This window comes from Myotis brandtii, unplaced genomic scaffold (assembly GCF_000412655.1).
Source record: "Myotis brandtii unplaced genomic scaffold, ASM41265v1 scaffold85, whole genome shotgun sequence".
Lineage (NCBI taxonomy): Eukaryota > Metazoa > Chordata > Mammalia > Chiroptera > Vespertilionidae > Myotis > Myotis brandtii.
This window is the reverse complement of record NW_005371454.1, coordinates 497,538-503,549: the sequence shown is the minus strand read 5'-3', so window position 1 is coordinate 503,549 and position 6,012 is coordinate 497,538.

The window sequence follows — 6,012 nt, the reverse complement described above, 5'->3', positions numbered from 1 at the left end:
CCCCCCCCCCAAGTGCACAAATTTTTGTGCACCGGGCCTCTAGTCCTATATAATAAAAGGCTAATATGCAAATCGACTGAACAGTGGAGCAACTGGTCGCTATGATGCACACTGACCACCAGGGGGCAGACGCTTAATGCAGGAGCTGCCCCCTGGTGGTCAGTTCACTCCCACAGGGGGAGCGCCTCTCAGCCAGAAGCCAGGTTGACAGCTGGCAAGTGCAGTGGTGGTGGTAAGAGCCTCTCCCACCTCCTTGGCAGCGTTAAGGATGTCCGACTGCCAGCAGCCATTATTCAGACATCCCCTGAGGGCTCTCGGACTGAGAGAGGGTGCCCGCTGGGCTGAGAGACCCCTCCCTGAGTTCATGAATTTTGTGCACCGGGCCTCTAGTATGCATATAAGATCTTTGGTTAATCTCTTCCTGCCCTCATCTCCCCTTCCCTCTGAGATTCATCAGCATGTTCCATGTTTCTATGCCTCTGGTTCTATTTTATTCATCAGTTAATTTTGTTCATTAGATTTCTTGTTCTTTTATTTTGATTTTTAGATACAATTTTGATAGATATGTATTTATTGCCATTTTATTGTTCATATGTGTTATCTTTTTCTCCTCCTCCTCCTCCTCCTCCTCCTCTTCCTCCTCCTTCTCCTTCTCCTTCTCCTTTTCCTTCTTCTCCTTCTCCTTCTTCTTCTTCTTAAAGAATACCCTTCAACATTTTATGTAACACTGGTTTGGCAATGATGAACTCCTTTAGCTTTTTCTTGTCCAGGAAGCTCTTTATCTGACCTTCAATTCTAAATGATAGCTTTGCTTGGTAAAGTAATCTTGGTTGTAGGTCCTTGTTATTTGTCACTTTGAATATTTCTTGCCACTCTCTTCTGTCCTGTGAAGTTTCTGTTGAGAAATCAGCTAACAGTTGTATGGGTGCTCCCTTGTAGGTAATTAACTTCTTTTCTCTTGCTGCTTTTAAGATTCTCTCTTTGTCTTTAACTCTTGGCATTTTTTAAAATATATGTTTTATTGATTTTTTACAGAGAGGAAGGGAGAGGGAAAGAGAGTTAGAAACATCCATGAGAGACAAACATTGATCAGTTGCCTCCTGCGCACCCCCTACTGGAGCTGTACCCACAACCAAGGTGCATGCCCTTGACCAGAATCAAATCTGGGACCCTTCCATCTGCAGGCCAACACTCTATCCACTGAGTCAAATCGGTTAGAGCAACTCTTGGCATTTTAATTATGATGTGTCTTGGTGTGGGCCTCCTTGGGTTCCTCTAATTTGGGACTCTCTGCACTTCCTGGATTGGAAATCTACTTCTTTCACCAGGTATGGGACATTTTCTGTCATTATTTCTTCAATTTGGTTTTCAATATCTTGCTTTCTCTCTTCTCCTTCTGACAACCCCATAATGCAAATATTGGTAAACTTGAAGTTGTCCCAGAGGCTCCTTACACTATCTTAATATTTTTGGATACTTTTTCTTATTGCTGTTCTGATTGGGTGTTTTTTGCTTTCTCATATTCCAAATGGTTGATTTGATTCTTGGCATCCTCTACTATACTGTTGATTCCCTGTAAATTATTCTTCATTTCAGTTAATGTATTCTTCGTTTCTGACTTGTCCTTTTTCATGTCTTTGAAATTCTCACTGAGATCCTTGAAAGTCTCACTAATTCCCTTGAAGCTCTCATTAAGTTCCTTGAGAATCGTTATAGCCATTGCTTTGAATTCTGTACCTAGTAGTTTGGGTGCTTCCATTTTATGAAGTTATTTTTCTGGAGATTTCTTCTGTTTTTTCATTTGTGACATATTCCTTTGTCTTACATTTTGACTGCGTCCCTGTGTTTGTTTCTATGTATTAGGTAGAGCTGCTATGTCTCCTGGAATTGGTAGAGTGGCCTTGTGTAGTAGGTGTCCTGTAGGGCCCAGTGGTTCAGCCTCCCCAGTCACCTGAGCTGGGCGCCCTAGGTGCACCCTGTGTGGACTGTGTGCAGTCTTGTAGTTGAGCCTTGATTGCTGTTGGCACCACTGGGAGGAATTACCTCCAGGCCAATTGGCTCTGAGGACCAGCTGTGACTACAGTGGAAGAGCTGCTATTCAGGAGACACCTCTATGGAACAGGGCTTGCTTCAGTGGGGCTTTGGTGCTCAATGAGTCTGCCCCTTTAGTGTGTCACCTGTGGATGTGTAGAGCTATAATCTGGCATGTTCTGAAGCTGTCCACTGGGTGCACTGACCCTGTGGCCCCCCTGAAGGTGCAAAGTCAGCCACTGTCTGTGCCCTATATGGGGCCACCAGGCACAAGCGACAGAGTGATTTACAGATGGCTGCTATGGGACCCCTTGCTCCTCATGGTATGTCTGCTCAGCCTAGATATCCCTCCTGATTAAAAACAATGCCATATGTGGGTGTCAAACCAGCCCGTTCTGTGCCTCCAGCCCTCCTACCAGTCTCAATATGTTTTCTTACTTACCTCTGTAGGTAAGATTTTCATTCAACCAGTTTCAGATGGTTCTGAGTGATGGTTGTTCTGCATTTTAGCTGCAATTTTGATGTAGTTGTGAGAGATGGCGAGTACTAGCATTTACCTACTCCACCATCTTATAAGCCCTCTTTTCTTTGTATTGAATTTATTGGGGTGACATTGTTATTAAAATTATATAGTTTTTAGGTGTCTGATTCTTTTTTAAAAATATGTTTTTATCGATTTTTTAAAATTTTATTATTTTGTTGTTAATCCCTTTTTGTTGTTGTTGATATTTAGAGATTAGAAGAAAGAGGGAGAGACACAGAAAGAGAAACATCCATGTGAGAGAGACACATCAATAGGTTTCCTCCCATACTCGCCTTGACCAGGGATGGGGATCAAGCCTGTAACTAAGATACATGCCCGTGACTGGAATCAAACCCAGGACTGTTCAGTTCACAGGCCAATGTTCTATCCACTGAGCCAAAATTGCTAGGGCATATGTTTTTATTGATTTTTAGGGAGAGAGGAAGGGAGAGGGACAGAGAGATATAAACATCAATGATGAGAGAGAAACATCATCAATCTACTTCCTCCTGCATGCTCCACATTGGGGATCAAGCCCTCAACACAGCCATGTGCCCTCACTGGGAATCAAACCAGTGACCTGTTGGTTCATGGGTCAACACTCAACTACTGAGCCACACCAGCTGAGCTCAGGTGTATAATTCTATAATGCATCATCTGTACATTGTATTGTGTGTTCACCACCCCAAGTCATATCTCTTTCCATCACCAATTATCCCCTTTTACACTATCCTGCTTCCCCACCCCCATTTCCCATTTTCCTCTGGTAATGGCAATTAAAAAAAAATACCTCATATGTGATTTATGACTTAGTAATGAAGCAGTATCCCTATCTGCCCTTTAAGTTATAAGGATAATGTTAAGCATGTCCTCACTGAGAATAGCAACAAATAAAATAAGGCAGAGAACTTTCAACTTAATCCATCCTTGATGTTATACTCTGCTAAAGTTAAAAATAAAGTATTTTCTTGCTTGTTAATACTTTATAATGATAAGCACAGAGATTTTAAGATTTGAAAATACTATCAGGAGCCAAGTGGCCTTTTTTGCCACTTTTTTTGTGTATGAATCCTCTCCTCTATAATTAAGTTAGAAAGTGAAAGGGTCTTAAACATGCTAATTGCTCCTATGGCAGAGGAAAATAATTAAGAATTCTAATCCTTGAACCAGAAATCAGAAAATAGGTAGGAGTCTTTTAATAAGCCACTGTTTCAAGGATGGAATACTTATTTCCAACTCTGAATGCCCTCTAACTCCAATTTTGTTGTATGTAATACCAAGGCAGATCTGGTTGTTGATTATAGTGGGGGCTGATTCCCTGGCTAGTTTGGAAAAGCTCTTCCCCCATTATGCTGCTGCCTCTAATACCTCCCTACACAGAAAATAAAAAAGGAAAAAAGTTCCGAGTAAATCCACGTTGCAATCAAGTAAAAAGTACCAATCACCCCAGATCCTTCACACATTAAAGCAAGTTAAGTTCCCTCCCTCCTCCAGAAAGTTGCCAGATAAGTGACTCCATGTGACCTACCCCAACTCCATCTTTGCTGTCAGAAAAAGTTCTGTTAAAAAAAAAGTTCCAGCCCTAGCCAGTTTAGCTCAATGGATAGAGTGTCAGCCTGCGAACTGAAGGGTCCTGGGATTGATTTTGGTCTAGGGCACATGCCTGGGTTGCAGGCTCGATCCCCAGTGGGGGCGTGCAGGAGGCAGCCAATCAATGATTCTCATCATTGATGTTTCCATCTCTCTCTCCCTCTTTCTTCCTCTCTGAAATCAATAAAAAATATTTTTAAAAATCCATACAACCACTGGACAATAAAATGATTATGCAGTAACATTATTTATTTTTTCCTCCTTTTCTTGTTCTTATCAGTGCAGAATGAGGAATTTGTAAAAATGATGGGCATTTAAAGTTTTGTGAGGGATTTTGTGAGGCTTGTGAAGTAATATGCAGGATTTAAGGTTTACTGTTTTTAGACAAGTGCTCCTGAAAGCCAGTGCCAGCTGTCACGTTCCATTCTATGGCCCAGCAAAGTTTAAAAAGTGTCTAATTACTGGAAGTTCATTTGGAACAATCTATGCTCATTCATGAATGACTGATGGCAGAGCCACCTCTTGCAAAACAATTTTCCATGGAACTCTTACATTTATGCATGTTATTTGAACAGAGTCACTGAGATATTTTGCCTTGGACTCTCATTTCAAGGATGTTTGTATAAGCAAACAGCTTTGGATGACAGACATAGTGTCTCATCTCTTGGTCTGTAGCCAGATTTGTTAGTTATCTACAAATGTAAAGATAATGTCTCTCTTGGAGCAAAGATTAGGCAAGTTTGTTGGCAGTTTTCTGTAAAGGATTCTATAAAGGTTCTTTAGCTGTGGAACAGATCTATTGTGTGTGCAGCATCCACTGTAGCCATTCCACATCAATCCAATGGGACTTGGGAAAGAAAGGAAACCAATGTAATCATAAGGATCATGCTGATTACTGTGCTGTGGGTAATAAGTCCTTTGTCTCTGGTACAGAACTAGTTTATCTTCTGCCAGCATTTATGCCAATGTGGGAGACTAACTTGTCAAATTGCAAGTAGGGTAAAATTTCATGCCATTCACTATTATTGACACTACTGTGCCCAAATATGTTCCCTGTGGCTTTTTCTTTACTCACTCTGCAATCTGTCTTTTTAATATAATTTCAAGGATATCCAGCACTGGTGAATGCTTCAGGGTAAACATTTCTCAATCTTGTTGCTCAATCAGTCTTAAGGTTAACTGGATGTGTTGTTCTTCCTGCAAGCATATTTTCCACATTGTCCATGAAATAATCATGAAATTTTGTCAGGATTTCTGATAAAATTAAGGTATGCTATGTCTATACATTCACCCTGATCTGTCCAGTCTTTAACACTAACCATACAGTTTGGAGAATGAATATATCTTATAACCTAATAGATCTTCTGTTAGCACTGTCTTCCTTTATAGCTATATGTATACTCAATGTACTCATGAACATGCACACACACACAAATGGAGAATTGTAACTATATTATTTTATTTTTTACTAATATAATTTATTTTTTATATTTTTTGAAATCTTTATTGTTGAGAGTATTATAGATGTCTCACTTCCCCCCCCCATTGTCCCACTCAACCCAAATCCCACCCTAACCGATACCTTCACCACCCTATTGTCTGTGTTGATAGGTAAAGAATATCTATATAATAAAGAGCCAGGGTTGTAACGACCGTTACCACTGAAGGCTTGACCAGACCGGAAGTCAGTGCTGGGTTGCCATGGCGACCCAGCACTGCCTGGGGCAAGGCAGGTGCCCTGACCCAGCACTGACTGCCTAGGGGGCTGTGGATCAGGCCTGGAGAGAGGCCTGCAGAAAGGGAGGCAGGGTCTGATCCGTAGCCTCTGTGGCAGCCATTGATCAGAACCTGCCTCTTTTTCTCTCCCA